Source organism: Brachyhypopomus gauderio, chromosome 7 (genome assembly GCF_052324685.1).
Source record: "Brachyhypopomus gauderio isolate BG-103 chromosome 7, BGAUD_0.2, whole genome shotgun sequence".
In the NCBI taxonomy this organism is placed as follows: Eukaryota; Metazoa; Chordata; class Actinopteri; order Gymnotiformes; family Hypopomidae; genus Brachyhypopomus; species Brachyhypopomus gauderio.
Genome location: NC_135217.1, coordinates 24,275,164 through 24,291,677, shown reverse-complemented (window position 1 = coordinate 24,291,677; position 16,514 = coordinate 24,275,164). Strand labels below are relative to the sequence as shown.

At 40.6% G+C, this 16,514-nt stretch overlaps 13 non-coding genes across 13 annotated transcripts; all 13 read left to right on the top strand.

Moving 5' to 3' along the window:
* Positions 1-966: 966 nt before the first annotated feature.
* On the top strand, positions 967-1,039 carry trnat-ugu (transfer RNA threonine (anticodon UGU)). The gene has a single exon. It is a non-coding gene; the product is annotated as a tRNA-Thr (tRNA).
* Positions 1,040-2,184: 1,145 nt separating this feature from the next.
* On the top strand, positions 2,185-2,257 carry trnat-ugu (transfer RNA threonine (anticodon UGU)). The gene has a single exon. It is a non-coding gene; the product is annotated as a tRNA-Thr (tRNA).
* A 1,146-nt stretch (positions 2,258-3,403) lies between these two features.
* On the top strand, positions 3,404-3,476 carry trnat-ugu (transfer RNA threonine (anticodon UGU)). The gene has a single exon. It is a non-coding gene; the product is annotated as a tRNA-Thr (tRNA).
* A 1,145-nt stretch (positions 3,477-4,621) lies between these two features.
* Positions 4,622-4,694, top strand: trnat-ugu (transfer RNA threonine (anticodon UGU)). Its single transcript has one exon. It is a non-coding gene; the product is annotated as a tRNA-Thr (tRNA).
* Positions 4,695-5,840: 1,146 nt separating this feature from the next.
* trnat-ugu (transfer RNA threonine (anticodon UGU)) lies at positions 5,841-5,913 on the top strand. Its single transcript has one exon. It is a non-coding gene; the product is annotated as a tRNA-Thr (tRNA).
* A 1,146-nt stretch (positions 5,914-7,059) lies between these two features.
* Positions 7,060-7,132, top strand: trnat-ugu (transfer RNA threonine (anticodon UGU)). The gene has a single exon. It is a non-coding gene; the product is annotated as a tRNA-Thr (tRNA).
* A 1,145-nt stretch (positions 7,133-8,277) lies between these two features.
* On the top strand, positions 8,278-8,350 carry trnat-ugu (transfer RNA threonine (anticodon UGU)). Its single transcript has one exon. It is a non-coding gene; the product is annotated as a tRNA-Thr (tRNA).
* A 1,146-nt stretch (positions 8,351-9,496) lies between these two features.
* Positions 9,497-9,569, top strand: trnat-ugu (transfer RNA threonine (anticodon UGU)). Its single transcript has one exon. It is a non-coding gene; the product is annotated as a tRNA-Thr (tRNA).
* Positions 9,570-10,715: 1,146 nt separating this feature from the next.
* On the top strand, positions 10,716-10,788 carry trnat-ugu (transfer RNA threonine (anticodon UGU)). Its single transcript has one exon. It is a non-coding gene; the product is annotated as a tRNA-Thr (tRNA).
* A 1,143-nt stretch (positions 10,789-11,931) lies between these two features.
* trnat-ugu (transfer RNA threonine (anticodon UGU)) lies at positions 11,932-12,004 on the top strand. Its single transcript has one exon. It is a non-coding gene; the product is annotated as a tRNA-Thr (tRNA).
* Positions 12,005-13,150: 1,146 nt separating this feature from the next.
* On the top strand, positions 13,151-13,223 carry trnat-ugu (transfer RNA threonine (anticodon UGU)). The gene has a single exon. It is a non-coding gene; the product is annotated as a tRNA-Thr (tRNA).
* Positions 13,224-14,369: 1,146 nt separating this feature from the next.
* On the top strand, positions 14,370-14,442 carry trnat-ugu (transfer RNA threonine (anticodon UGU)). The gene has a single exon. It is a non-coding gene; the product is annotated as a tRNA-Thr (tRNA).
* Positions 14,443-15,588: 1,146 nt separating this feature from the next.
* Positions 15,589-15,661, top strand: trnat-ugu (transfer RNA threonine (anticodon UGU)). Its single transcript has one exon. It is a non-coding gene; the product is annotated as a tRNA-Thr (tRNA).
* The last annotated feature ends 853 nt before the right edge of the window (positions 15,662-16,514 follow it).

Sequence of the window (16,514 nt, the reverse complement as noted above, 5' to 3'; positions counted from 1 at the left end):
ATATCATGATGCATCTGCCCAAATAATCTGTCTTCTTCTTGACTTCAACCAAAGATTATCTCTTTCACCTTCTTCTGATAACTCTCGTTTTGCTACTCTTAGCCAATACCCTGCATAATACAATATCATAGTCATAGCCTTCCCACAACTGCCTGTAATTGGTCCAAAGGTTTGACCTATCCAAACACGTGTTTTCACACAGCAAAGAAATTCAACCATAGACTTAGACCTCCTGTTTTGGTAGGACCAAATTTTGGTTCTTTGGTCTAAAACGTCCAGCGCAACTTTCACACCCACTATTTTGGTCATTTATAAGTTGTATTGGAACAAACTGAAATGTCTGAACCAACTCACTCCACCTTCCCACTGACCATACAAGGTTTTTGTGAGAGCGACCAGATTTTACTGCCCATATCTCCACATAACCACTGACTTTGTTTTGGGGAGTTGGAAGAACATCATCGGTAGACCCAAATTTGATGTGATTTGGATCCAATACCCATGAGTCTTGTCTGTCTTTAGTTGACATCTCACCATTTCTCAAACTGTCTAGGTGTGTTTGAAACAGCTGAACATTTTTTGACTTGTTCAAGCTCACCTTGAAGTTGATCCAAAAGCTAGCACAGTAGACCAGTCCACAATGCCATGTAGAGCACTTGTGAGGTGTAGTAGTCGGTGTTACTTATTCTACCACCTTCCAGTGCCAAAGTCAAGCAAATTTCGAGTCGTTTTAGCTGTATACAAGTATACTGTGACACAAAATGACACTGTAACAATTTCAGAGGATATATACATTTAGAGGTAAATTATTCAGTGTTTTTATAAATGGTGTGACTTTTGGGTGATATAATATATCACTGCTGCATTAGCATAGTTAAATACCTACCAGACGGTGCAGATGTGGTTGTGTGTATGTGAATGGGTGAGCCCTTCATGATGACACATAACTATAATGCTTACAGGTAAGGCTCCATAGCTCAGTGGTTAGAGCACTGGTCTTGTAAACCAGGGGTCGCGAGTTCAATTCTCGCTGGGGCCTTTAGGAACTTTTGAGGTCAGAAAAGAGGACATCCAAAGAAAGGTCAGTCTACAAACAAACCGGCATAGTATAAAGTATGAAAAGCTTGCTTACAATAGTAAGTGAATTATAAGCAAAATGCCGTTCATTGGGCGCAGTTGTCCGCACTCTCCATGCATGATCGGTGTCACCTGTTCAACAATATCATGATGCATCTGCCCAAATAATCTGTCTTCTTCTTGACTTCAACCAAAGATTATCTCTTTCACCTTCTTCTGATAACTCTCGTTTTGCTACTCTTAGCCAATACCCTGCATAATACAATATCATAGTCATAGCCTTCCCACAACTGCCTGTAATTGGTCCAAAGGTTTGACCTATCCAAACACGTGTTTTCACACAGCAAAGAAATTCAACCATAGACTTAGACCTCCTGTTTTGGTAGGACCAAATTTTGGTTCTTTGGTCTAAAATGTCCAGCGCAACTTTCACACCCACTATTTTGGTCATTTATAAGTTGTATTGGAACAAACTGAAATGTCTGAACCAACTCACTCCACCTTCCCACTGACCATACAAGGTTTTTGTGAGAGCGACCAGATTTTACTGCCCATATCTCCACATAACCACTGACTTTGTTTTGGGGAGTTGGAAGAACATCATCGGTAGACCCAAATTTGATGTGATTTGGATCCAATACCCATGAGTCTTGTCTGTCTTTAGTTGACATCTCACCATTTCTCAAACTGTCTAGGTGTGTTTGAAACAGCTGAACATTTTTTGACTTGTTCAAGCTCACCTTGAAGTTGATCCAAAAGCTAGCACAGTAGACCAGTCCACAATGCCATGTAGAGCACTTGTGAGGTGTAGTAGTCGGTGTTACTTATTCTACCACCTTCCAGTGCCAAAGTCAAGCAAATTTCGAGTCGTTTTAGCTGTATACAAGTATACTGTGACACAAAATGACACTGTAACAATTTCAGAGGATATATACATTTAGAGGTAAATTATTCAGTGTTTTTATAAATGGTGTGACTTTTGGGTGATAGAATATATCACTGCTGCATTAGCATAGTTAAATACCTACCAGACGGTGCGATGTGGTTGTGTGTATGTGAATGGGTGAGCCCTTCATGATGACACATAACTATAATGCTTACAGGTAAGGCTCCATAGCTCAGTGGTTAGAGCACTGGTCTTGTAAACCAGGGGTTGCGAGTTCAATTCTCGCTGGGGCCTTTAGGAACTTTTGAGGTCAGAAAAGAGGACATCCAAAGAAAGGTCAGTCTACAAACAAACCGTCATAGTATAAAGTATGAAAAGCTTGCTTACAATAGTAAGTGAATTATAAGCAAAATGCCGTTCATTGGGCGCAGTTGTCCGCACTCTCAATGCATGATCGGTGTCACCGGTTCAACAATATCATGATGCATCTGCCCAAATAATCTGTCTTCTTCTTGACTTCAACCACAGATTATCACTTTCACCTTCTTCTGATAACTCTCGTTTTGCTACTCTTAGCCAATACCCTGCATAATACAATATCATAGTAATAGCCTTCCCACAACTGCCTGTAATTGGTCCAAAGGTTTGACCTCTCCAAACACGTGTTTTCACACAGCAAAGAAATTCAACCAGAGACTTAGACCTCCTGTTTTGGTAGGACCAAATTTTGGTTCTTTGGTCTAAAACGTCCAGCGCAACTTTCACACCCACTATTTTGGTCATTTATAAGTTGTATTGGAACAAACTGAAATGTCTGAACCAACTCACTCCACCTTCCCACTGACCATACAAGGTTTTTGTGAGAGCGACCAGATTTTACTGCCCATATCTCCACATAACCACTGACTTTGTTTTGGGGAGTTGGAAGAACATCATCGGTAGACCCAAATTTGATGTGATTTGGATCCAATACCCATGAGTCTTGTCTGTCTTTAGTTGACATCTCACCATTTCTCAAACTGTCTAGGTGTGTTTGAAACAGCTGAACATTTTTTGACTTGTTCAAGCTCACCTTGAAGTTGATCCAAAAGCTAGCACAGTAGACCAGTCCACAATGCCATGTAGAGCACTTGTGAGGTGTAGTAGTCGGTGTTACTTATTCTACCACCTTCCAGTGCCAAAGTCAAGCAAATTTCGAGTCGTTTTAGCTGTATACAAGTATACTGTGACACAAAATGACACTGTAACAATTTCAGAGGATATATACATTTAGAGGTAAATTATTCAGTGTTTTTATAAATGGTGTGACTTTTGGGTGATAGAATATATCACTGCTGCATTAGCATAGTTAAATACCTACCAGACGGTGCAGATGTGGTTGTGTGTATGTGAATGGGTGAGCCCTTCATGATGACACATAACTATAATGCTTACAGGTAAGGCTCCATAGCTCAGTGGTTAGAGCACTGGTCTTGTAAACCAGGGGTCGCGAGTTCAATTCTCGCTGGGGCCTTTAGGAACTTTTGAGGTCAGAAAAGAGGACATCCAAAGAAAGGTCAGTCTACAAACAAACCGGCATAGTATAAAGTATGAAAAGCTTGCTTACAATAGTAAGTGAATTATAAGCAAAATGCCGTTCATTGGGCGCAGTTGTCCGCACTCTCCATGCATGATCGGTGTCACCTGTTCAACAATATCATGATGCATCTGCCCAAATAATCTGTCTTCTTCTTGACTTCAACCAAAGATTATCTCTTTCACCTTCTTCTGATAACTCTCGTTTTGCTACTCTTAGCCAATACCCTGCATAATACAATATCATAGTCATAGCCTTCCCACAACTGCCTGTAATTGGTCCAAAGGTTTGACCTATCCAAACACGTGTTTTCACACAGCAAAGAAATTCAACCATAGACTTAGACCTCCTGTTTTGGTAGGACCAAATTTTGGTTCTTTGGTCTAAAATGTCCAGCGCAACTTTCACACCCACTATTTTGGTCATTTATAAGTTGTATTGGAACAAACTGAAATGTCTGAACCAACTCACTCCACCTTCCCACTGACCATACAAGGTTTTTGTGAGAGCGACCAGATTTTACTGCCCATATCTCCACATAACCACTGACTTTGTTTTGGGGAGTTGGAAGAACATCATCGGTAGACCCAAATTTGATGTGATTTGGATCCAATACCCATGAGTCTTGTCTGTCTTTAGTTGACATCTCACCATTTCTCAAACTGTCTAGGTGTGTTTGAAACAGCTGAACATTTTTTGACTTGTTCAAGCTCACCTTGAAGTTGATCCAAAAGCTAGCACAGTAGACCAGTCCACAATGCCATGTAGAGCACTTGTGAGGTGTAGTAGTCGGTGTTACTTATTCTACCACCTTCCAGTGCCAAAGTCAAGCAAATTTCGAGTCGTTTTAGCTGTATACAAGTATACTGTGACACAAAATGACACTGTAACAATTTCAGAGGATATATACATTTAGAGGTAAATTATTCAGTGTTTTTATAAATGGTGTGACTTTTGGGTGATAGAATATATCACTGCTGCATTAGCATAGTTAAATACCTACCAGACGGTGCGATGTGGTTGTGTGTATGTGAATGGGTGAGCCCTTCATGATGACACATAACTATAATGCTTACAGGTAAGGCTCCATAGCTCAGTGGTTAGAGCACTGGTCTTGTAAACCAGTGGTTGCGAGTTCAATTCTTGCTGGGGCCTTTAGGAACTTTTGAGGTCAGAAAAGAGGACATCCAAAGAAAGGTCAGTCTACAAACAAACCGTCATAGTATAAAGTATGAAAAGCTTGCTTACAATAGTAAGTGAATTATAAGCAAAATGCCGTTCATTGGGCGCAGTTGTCCGCACTCTCAATGCATGATCGGTGTCACCGGTTCAACAATATCATGATGCATCTGCCCAAATAATCTGTCTTCTTCTTGACTTCAACCACAGATTATCACTTTCACCTTCTTCTGATAACTCTCGTTTTGCTACTCTTAGCCAATACCCTGCATAATACAATATCATAGTAATAGCCTTCCCACAACTGCCTGTAATTGGTCCAAAGGTTTGACCTCTCCAAACACGTGTTTTCACACAGCAAAGAAATTCAACCAGAGACTTAGACCTCCTGTTTTGGTAGGACCAAATTTTGGTTCTTTGGTCTAAAACGTCCAGCGCAACTTTCACACCCACTATTTTGGTCATTTATAAGTTGTATTGGAACAAACTGAAATGTCTGAACCAACTCACTCCACCTTCCCACTGACCATACAAGGTTTTTGTGAGAGCGACCAGATTTTACTGCCCATATCTCCACATAACCACTGACTTTGTTTTGGGGAGTTGGAAGAACATCATCGGTAGACCCAAATTTGATGTGATTTGGATCCAATACCCATGAGTCTTGTCTGTCTTTAGTTGACATCTCACCATTTCTCAAACTGTCTAGGTGTGTTTGAAACAGCTGAACATTTTTTTACTTGTTCAAGCTCACCTTGAAGTTGATCCAAAAGCTAGCACAGTAGACCAGTCCACAATGCCATGTAGAGCACTTGTGAGGTGTAGTAGTCGGTGTTACTTATTCTACCACCTTCCAGTGCCAAAGTCAAGCAAATTTCGAGTCGTTTTAGCTGTATACAAGTATACTGTGACACAAAATGACACTGTAACAATTTCAGAGGATATATACATTTAGAGGTAAATTATTCAGTGTTTTTATAAATGGTGTGACTTTTGGGTGATAGAATATATCACTGCTGCATTAGCATAGTTAAATACCTACCAGACGGTGCAGATGTGGTTGTGTGTATGTGAATGGGTGAGCCCTTCATGATGACACATAACTATAATGCTTACAGGTAAGGCTCCATAGCTCAGTGGTTAGAGCACTGGTCTTGTAAACCAGGGGTCGCGAGTTCAATTCTCGCTGGGGCCTTTAGGAACTTTTGAGGTCAGAAAAGAGGACATCCAAAGAAAGGTCAGTCTACAAACAAACCGGCATAGTATAAAGTATGAAAAGCTTGCTTACAATAGTAAGTGAATTATAAGCAAAATGCCGTTCATTGGGCGCAGTTGTCCGCACTCTCCATGCATGATCGGTGTCACCTGTTCAACAATATCATGATGCATCTGCCCAAATAATCTGTCTTCTTCTTGACTTCAACCAAAGATTATCTCTTTCACCTTCTTCTGATAACTCTCGTTTTGCTACTCTTAGCCAATACCCTGCATAATACAATATCATAGTCATAGCCTTCCCACAACTGCCTGTAATTGGTCCAAAGGTTTGACCTATCCAAACACGTGTTTTCACACAGCAAAGAAATTCAACCATAGACTTAGACCTGCTGTTTTGGTAGGACCAAATTTTGGTTCTTTGGTCTAAAACGTCCAGCGCAACTTTCACACCCACTATTTTGGTCATTTATAAGTTGTATTGGAACAAACTGAAATGTCTGAACCAACTCACTCCACCTTCCCACTGACCATACAAGGTTTTTGTGAGAGCGACCAGATTTTACTGCCCATATCTCCACATAACCACTGACTTTGTTTTGGGGAGTTGGAAGAACATCATCGGTAGACCCAAATTTGATGTGATTTGGATCCAATACCCATGAGTCTTGTCTGTCTTTAGTTGACATCTCACCATTTCTCAAACTGTCTAGGTGTGTTTGAAACAGCTGAACATTTTTTGACTTGTTCAAGCTCACCTTGAAGTTGATCCAAAAGCTAGCACAGTAGACCAGTCCACAATGCCATGTAGAGCACTTGTGAGGTGTAGTAGTCGGTGTTACTTATTCTACCACCTTCCAGTGCCAAAGTCAAGCAAATTTCGAGTCGTTTTAGCTGTATACAAGTATACTGTGACACAAAATGACACTGTAACAATTTCAGAGGATATATACATTTAGAGGTAAATTATTCAGTGTTTTTATAAATGGTGTGACTTTTGGGTGATATAATATATCACTGCTGCATTAGCATAGTTAAATACCTACCAGACGGTGCAGATGTGGTTGTGTGTATGTGAATGGGTGAGCCCTTCATGATGACACATAACTATAATGCTTACAGGTAAGGCTCCATAGCTCAGTGGTTAGAGCACTGGTCTTGTAAACCAGGGGTCGCGAGTTCAATTCTCGCTGGGGCCTTTAGGAACTTTTGAGGTCAGAAAAGAGGACATCCAAAGAAAGGTCAGTCTACAAACAAACCGGCATAGTATAAAGTATGAAAAGCTTGCTTACAATAGTAAGTGAATTATAAGCAAAATGCCGTTCATTGGGCGCAGTTGTCCGCACTCTCCATGCATGATCGGTGTCACCTGTTCAACAATATCATGATGCATCTGCCCAAATAATCTGTCTTCTTCTTGACTTCAACCAAAGATTATCTCTTTCACCTTCTTCTGATAACTCTCGTTTTGCTACTCTTAGCCAATACCCTGCATAATACAATATCATAGTCATAGCCTTCCCACAACTGCCTGTAATTGGTCCAAAGGTTTGACCTATCCAAACACGTGTTTTCACACAGCAAAGAAATTCAACCATAGACTTAGACCTCCTGTTTTGGTAGGACCAAATTTTGGTTCTTTGGTCTAAAATGTCCAGCGCAACTTTCACACCCACTATTTTGGTCATTTATAAGTTGTATTGGAACAAACTGAAATGTCTGAACCAACTCACTCCACCTTCCCACTGACCATACAAGGTTTTTGTGAGAGCGACCAGATTTTACTGCCCATATCTCCACATAACCACTGACTTTGTTTTGGGGAGTTGGAAGAACATCATCGGTAGACCCAAATTTGATGTGATTTGGATCCAATACCCATGAGTCTTGTCTGTCTTTAGTTGACATCTCACCATTTCTCAAACTGTCTAGGTGTGTTTGAAACAGCTGAACATTTTTTGACTTGTTCAAGCTCACCTTGAAGTTGATCCAAAAGCTAGCACAGTAGACCAGTCCACAATGCCATGTAGAGCACTTGTGAGGTGTAGTAGTCGGTGTTACTTATTCTACCACCTTCCAGTGCCAAAGTCAAGCAAATTTCGAGTCGTTTTAGCTGTATACAAGTATACTGTGACACAAAATGACACTGTAACAATTTCAGAGGATATATACATTTAGAGGTAAATTATTCAGTGTTTTTATAAATGGTGTGACTTTTGGGTGATAGAATATATCACTGCTGCATTAGCATAGTTAAATACCTACCAGACGGTGCGATGTGGTTGTGTGTATGTGAATGGGTGAGCCCTTCATGATGACACATAACTATAATGCTTACAGGTAAGGCTCCAAAGCTCAGTGGTTAGAGCACTGGTCTTGTAAACCAGGGGTTGCGAGTTCAATTCTCGCTGGGGCCTTTAGGAACTTTTGAGGTCAGAAAAGAGGACATCCAAAGAAAGGTCGGTCTACAAACAAACCGTCATAGTATAAAGTATGAAAAGCTTGCTTACAATAGTAAGTGAATTATAAGCAAAATGCCGTTCATTGGGCGCAGTTGTCCGCACTCTCAATGCATGATCGGTGTCACCGGTTCAACAATATCATGATGCATCTGCCCAAATAATCTGTCTTCTTCTTGACTTCAACCACAGATTATCACTTTCACCTTCTTCTGATAACTCTCGTTTTGCTACTCTTAGCCAATACCCTGCATAATACAATATCATAGTAATAGCCTTCCCACAACTGCCTGTAATTGGTCCAAAGGTTTGACCTCTCCAAACACGTGTTTTCACACAGCAAAGAAATTCAACCAGAGACTTAGACCTCCTGTTTTGGTAGGACCAAATTTTGGTTCTTTGGTCTAAAACGTCCAGCGCAACTTTCACACCCACTATTTTGGTCATTTATAAGTTGTATTGGAACAAACTGAAATGTCTGAACCAACTCACTCCACCTTCCCACTGACCATACAAGGTTTTTGTGAGAGCGACCAGATTTTACTGCCCATATCTCCACATAACCACTGACTTTGTTTTGGGGAGTTGGAAGAACATCATCGGTAGACCCAAATTTGATGTGATTTGGATCCAATACCCATGAGTCTTGTCTGTCTTTAGTTGACATCTCACCATTTCTCAAACTGTCTAGGTGTGTTTGAAACAGCTGAACATTTTTTTACTTGTTCAAGCTCACCTTGAAGTTGATCCAAAAGCTAGCACAGTAGACCAGTCCACAATGCCATGTAGAGCACTTGTGAGGTGTAGTAGTCGGTGTTACTTATTCTACCACCTTCCAGTGCCAAAGTCAAGCAAATTTCGAGTCGTTTTAGCTGTATACAAGTATACTGTGACACAAAATGACACTGTAACAATTTCAGAGGATATATACATTTAGAGGTAAATTATTCAGTGTTTTTATAAATGGTGTGACTTTTGGGTGATAGAATATATCACTGCTGCATTAGCATAGTTAAATACCTACCAGACGGTGCAGATGTGGTTGTGTGTATGTGAATGGGTGAGCCCTTCATGATGACACATAACTATAATGCTTACAGGTAAGGCTCCATAGCTCAGTGGTTAGAGCACTGGTCTTGTAAACCAGGGGTCGCGAGTTCAATTCTCGCTGGGGCCTTTAGGAACTTTTGAGGTCAGAAAAGAGGACATCCAAAGAAAGGTCAGTCTACAAACAAACCGGCATAGTATAAAGTATGAAAAGCTTGCTTACAATAGTAAGTGAATTATAAGCAAAATGCCGTTCATTGGGCGCAGTTGTCCGCACTCTCCATGCATGATCGGTGTCACCTGTTCAACAATGTCATGATGCATCTGCCCAAATAATCTGTCTTCTTCTTGACTTCAACCAAAGATTATCTCTTTCACCTTCTTCTGATAACTCTCGTTTTGCTACTCTTAGCCAATACCCTGCATAATACAATATCATAGTCATAGCCTTCCCACAACTGCCTGTAATTGGTCCAAAGGTTTGACCTCTCCAAACACGTGTTTTCACACAGCAAAGAAATTCAACCAGAGACTTAGACCTCCTGTTTTGGTAGGACCAAATTTTGGTTCTTTGGTCTAAAACGTCCAGCGCAACTTTCACACCCACTATTTTGGTCATTTATAAGTTGTATTGGAACAAACTGAAATGTCTGAACCAACTCACTCCACCTTCCCACTGACCATACAAGGTTTTTGTGAGAGCGACCAGATTTTACTGCCCATATCTCCACATAACCACTGACTTTGTTTTGGGGAGTTGGAAGAACATCATCGGTAGACCCAAATTTGATGTGATTTGGATCCAATACCCATGAGTCTTGTCTGTCTTTAGTTGACATCTCACCATTTCTCAAACTGTCTAGGTGTGTTTGAAACAGCTGAACATTTTTTTACTTGTTCAAGCTCACCTTGAAGTTGATCCAAAAGCTAGCACAGTAGACCAGTCCACAATGCCATGTAGAGCACTTGTGAGGTGTAGTAGTCGGTGTTACTTATTCTACCACCTTCCAGTGCCAAAGTCAAGCAAATTTCGAGTCGTTTTAGCTGTATACAAGTATACTGTGACACAAAATGACACTGTAACAATTTCAGAGGATATATACATTTAGAGGTAAATTATTCAGTGTTTTTATAAATGGTGTGACTTTTGGGTGATAGAATATATCACTGCTGCATTAGCATAGTTAAATACCTACCAGACGGTGCAGATGTGGTTGTGTGTATGTGAATGGGTGAGCCCTTCATGATGACACATAACTATAATGCTTACAGGTAAGGCTCCATAGCTCAGTGGTTAGAGCACTGGTCTTGTAAACCAGGGGTCGTGAGTTCAATTCTCGCTGGGGCCTTTAGGAACTTTTGAGGTCAGAAAAGAGGACATCCAAAGAAAGGTCAGTCTACAAACAAACCGGCATAGTATAAAGTATGAAAAGCTTGCTTACAATAGTAAGTGAATTATAAGCAAAATGCCGTTCATTGGGCGCAGTTGTCCGCACTCTCCATGCATGATAGGTGTCACCTGTTCAACAATATCATGATGCATCTGCCCAAATAATCTGTCTTCTTCTTGACTTCAACCAAAGATTATCTCTTTCACCTTCTTCTGATAACTCGTTTTGCTACTCTTAGCCAATACCCTGCATAATACAATATCATAGTCATAGCCTTCCCACAACTGCCTGTAATTGGTCCAAAGGTTTGACCTATCCAAACACGTGTTTTCACACAGCAAAGAAATTCAACCATAGACTTAGACCTCCTGTTTTGGTAGGACCAAATTTTGGTTCTTTGGTCTAAAATGTCCAGCGCAACTTTCACACCCACTATTTTGGTCATTTATAAGTTGTATTGGAACAAACTGAAATGTCTGAACCAACTCACTCCACCTTCCCACTGACCATACAAGGTTTTTGTGAGAGCGACCAGATTTTACTGCCCATATCTCCACATAACCACTGACTTTGTTTTGGGGAGTTGGAAGAACATCATCGGTAGACCCAAATTTGATGTGATTTGGATCCAATACCCATGAGTCTTGTCTGTCTTTAGTTGACATCTCACCATTTCTCAAACTGTCTAGGTGTGTTTGAAACAGCTGAACATTTTTTGACTTGTTCAAGCTCACCTTGAAGTTGATCCAAAAGCTAGCACAGTAGACCAGTCCACAATGCCATGTAGAGCACTTGTGAGGTGTAGTAGTCGGTGTTACTTATTCTACCACCTTCCAGTGCCAAAGTCAAGCAAATTTCGAGTCGTTTTAGCTGTATACAAGTATACTGTGACACAAAATGACACTGTAACAATTTCAGAGGATATATACATTTAGAGGTAAATTATTCAGTGTTTTTATAAATGGTGTGACTTTTGGGTGATAGAATATATCACTGCTGCATTAGCATAGTTAAATACCTACCAGACGGTGCGATGTGGTTGTGTGTATGTGAATGGGTGAGCCCTTCATGATGACACATAACTATAATGCTTACAGGTAAGGCTCCATAGCTCAGTGGTTAGAGCACTGGTCTTGTAAACCAGGGGTTGCGAGTTCAATTCTCGCTGGGGCCTTTAGGAACTTTTGAGGTCAGAAAAGAGGACATCCAAAGAAAGGTCAGTCTACAAACAAACCGTCATAGTATAAAGTATGAAAAGCTTGCTTACAATAGTAAGTGAATTATAAGCAAAATGCCGTTCATTGGGCGCAGTTGTCCGCACTCTCAATGCATGATCGGTGTCACCGGTTCAACAATATCATGATGCATCTGCCCAAATAATCTGTCTTCTTCTTGACTTCAACCACAGATTATCACTTTCACCTTCTTCTGATAACTCTCGTTTTGCTACTCTTAGCCAATACCCTGCATAATACAATATCATAGTAATAGCCTTCCCACAACTGCCTGTAATTGGTCCAAAGGTTTGACCTCTCCAAACACGTGTTTTCACACAGCAAAGAAATTCAACCAGAGACTTAGACCTCCTGTTTTGGTAGGACCAAATTTTGGTTCTTTGGTCTAAAACGTCCAGCGCAACTTTCACACCCACTATTTTGGTCATTTATAAGTTGTATTGGAACAAACTGAAATGTCTGAACCAACTCACTCCACCTTCCCACTGACCATACAAGGTTTTTGTGAGAGCGACCAGATTTTACTGCCCATATCTCCACATAACCACTGACTTTGTTTTGGGGAGTTGGAAGAACATCATCGGTAGACCCAAATTTGATGTGATTTGGATCCAATACCCATGAGTCTTGTCTGTCTTTAGTTGACATCTCACCATTTCTCAAACTGTCTAGGTGTGTTTGAAACAGCTGAACATTTTTTGACTTGTTCAAGCTCACCTTGAAGTTGATCCAAAAGCTAGCACAGTAGACCAGTCCACAATGCCATGTAGAGCACTTGTGAGGTGTAGTAGTCGGTGTTACTTATTCTACCACCTTCCAGTGCCAAAGTCAAGCAAATTTCGAGTCGTTTTAGCTGTATACAAGTATACTGTGACACAAAATGACACTGTAACAATTTCAGAGGATATATACATTTAGAGGTAAATTATTCAGTGTTTTTATAAATGGTGTGACTTTTGGGTGATAGAATATATCACTGCTGCATTAGCATAGTTAAATACCTACCAGACGGTGCAGATGTGGTTGTGTGTATGTGAATGGGTGAGCCCTTCATGATGACACATAACTATAATGCTTACAGGTAAGGCTCCATAGCTCAGTGGTTAGAGCACTGGTCTTGTAAACCAGGGGTCGTGAGTTCAATTCTCGCTGGGGCCTTTAGGAACTTTTGAGGTCAGAAAAGAGGACATCCAAAGAAAGGTCAGTCTACAAACAAACCGGCATAGTATAAAGTATGAAAAGCTTGCTTACAATAGTAAGTGAATTATAAGCAAAATGCCGTTCATTGGGCGCAGTTGTCCGCACTCTCCATGCATGATCGGTGTCACCTGTTCAACAATATCATGATGCATCTGCCCAAATAATCTGTCTTCTTCTTGACTTCAACCAAAGATTATCTCTTTCACCTTCTTCTGATAACTCTCGTTTTGCTACTCTTAGCCAATACCCTGCATAATACAATATCATAGTCATAGCCTTCCCACAACTGCCTGTAATTGGTCCAAAGGTTTGACCTATCCAAACACGTGTTTTCACACAGCAAAGAAATTCAACCATAGACTTAGACCTGCTGTTTTGGTAGGACCAAATTTTGGTTCTTTGGTCTAAAACGTCCAGCGCAACTTTCACACCCACTATTTTGGTCATTTATAAGTTGTATTGGAACAAACTGAAATGTCTGAACCAACTCACTCCACCTTCCCACTGACCATACAAGGTTTTTGTGAGAGCGACCAGATTTTACTGCCCATATCTCCACATAACCACTGACTTTGTTTTGGGGAGTTGGAAGAACATCATCGGTAGACCCAAATTTGATGTGATTTGGATCCAATACCCATGAGTCTTGTCTGTCTTTAGTTGACATCTCACCATTTCTCAAACTGTCTAGGTGTGTTTGAAACAGCTGAACATTTTTTGACTTGTTCAAGCTCACCTTGAAGTTGATCCAAAAGCTAGCACAGTAGACCAGTCCACAATGCCATGTAGAGCACTTGTGAGGTGTAGTAGTCGGTGTTACTTATTCTACCACCTTCCAGTGCCAAAGTCAAGCAAATTTCGAGTCGTTTTAGCTGTATACAAGTATACTGTGACACAAAATGACACTGTAACAATTTCAGAGGATATATACATTTAGAGGTAAATTATTCAGTGTTTTTATAAATGGTGTGACTTTTGGGTGATAGAATATATCACTGCTGCATTAGCATAGTTAAATACCTACCAGACGGTGCAGATGTGGTTGTGTGTATGTGAATGGGTGAGCCCTTCATGATGACACATAACTATAATGCTTACAGGTAAGGCTCCATAGCTCAGTGGTTAGAGCACTGGTCTTGTAAACCAGGGGTCGCGAGTTCAATTCTCGCTGGGGCCTTTAGGAACTTTTGAGGTCAGAAAAGAGGACATCCAAAGAAAGGTCAGTCTACAAACAAACCGGCATAGTATAAAGTATGAAAAGCTTGCTTACAATAGTAAGTGAATTATAAGCAAAATGCCGTTCATTGGGCGCAGTTGTCCGCACTCTCCATGCATGATCGGTGTCACCTGTTCAACAATGTCATGATGCATCTGCCCAAATAATCTGTCTTCTTCTTGACTTCAACCAAAGATTATCTCTTTCACCTTCTTCTGATAACTCTCGTTTTGCTACTCTTAGCCAATACCCTGCATAATACAATATCATAGTCATAGCCTTCCCACAACTGCCTGTAATTGGTCCAAAGGTTTGACCTCTCCAAACACGTGTTTTCACACAGCAAAGAAATTCAACCAGAGACTTAGACCTCCTGTTTTGGTAGGACCAAATTTTGGTTCTTTGGTCTAAAACGTCCAGCGCAACTTTCACACCCACTATTTTGGTCATTTATAAGTTGTATTGGAACAAACTGAAATGTCTGAACCAACTCACTCCACCTTCCCACTGACCATACAAGGTTTTTGTGAGAGCGACCAGATTTTACTGCCCATATCTCCACATAACCACTGACTTTGTTTTGGGGAGTTGGAAGAACATCATCGGTAGACCCAAATTTGATGTGATTTGGATCCAATACCCATGAGTCTTGTCTGTCTTTAGTTGACATCTCACCATTTCTCAAACTGTCTAGGTGTGTTTGAAACAGCTGAACATTTTTTTACTTGTTCAAGCTCACCTTGAAGTTGATCCAAAAGCTAGCACAGTAGACCAGTCCACAATGCCATGTAGAGCACTTGTGAGGTGTAGTAGTCGGTGTTACTTATTCTACCACCTTCCAGTGCCAAAGTCAAGCAAATTTCGAGTCGTTTTAGCTGTATACAAGTATACTGTGACACAAAATGACACTGTAACAATTTCAGAGGATATATACATTTAGAGGTAAATTATTCAGTGTTTTTATAAATGGTGTGACTTTTGGGTGATAGAATATATCACTGCTGCATTAGCATAGTTAAATACCTACCAGACGGTGCAGATGTGGTTGTGTGTATGTGAATGGGTGAGCCCTTCATGATGACACATAACTATAATGCTTACAGGTAAGGCTCCATAGCTCAGTGGTTAGAGCACTGGTCTTGTAAACCAGGGGTCGTGAGTTCAATTCTCGCTGGGGCCTTTAGGAACTTTTGAGGTCAGAAAAGAGGACATCCAAAGAAAGGTCAGTCTACAAACAAACCGGCATAGTATAAAGTATGAAAAGCTTGCTTACAATAGTAAGTGAATTATAAGCAAAATGCCGTTCATTGGGCGCAGTTGTCCGCACTCTCCATGCATGATAGGTGTCACCTGTTCAACAATATCATGATGCATCTGCCCAAATAATCTGTCTTCTTCTTGACTTCAACCAAAGATTATCTCTTTCACCTTCTTCTGATAACTCGTTTTGCTACTCTTAGCCAATACCCTGCATAATACAATATCATAGTCATAGCCTTCCCACAACTGCCTGTAATTGGTCCAAAGGTTTGACCTATCCAAACACGTGTTTTCACACAGCAAAGAAATTCAACCATAGACTTAGACCTCCTGTTTTGGTAGGACCAAATTTTGGTTCTTTGGTCTAAAATGTCCAGCGCAACTTTCACACCCACTATTTTGGTCATTTATAAGTTGTATTGGAACAAACTGAAATGTCTGAACCAACTCACTCCACCTTCCCACTGACCATACAAGGTTTTTGTGAGAGCGACCAGATTTTACTGCCCATATCTCCACATAACCACTGACTTTGTTTTGGGGAGTTGGAAGAACATCATCGGTAGACCCAAATTTGATGTGATTTGGATCCAATACCCATGAGTCTTGTCTGTCTTTAGTTGACATCTCACCATTTCTCAAACTGTCTAGGTGTGTTTGAAACAGCTGAACATTTTTTGACTTGTTCAAGCTCACCTTGAAGTTGATCCAAAAGCTAGCACAGTAGACCAGTCCACAATGCCATGTAGAGCACTTGTGAGGTGTAGTAGTCG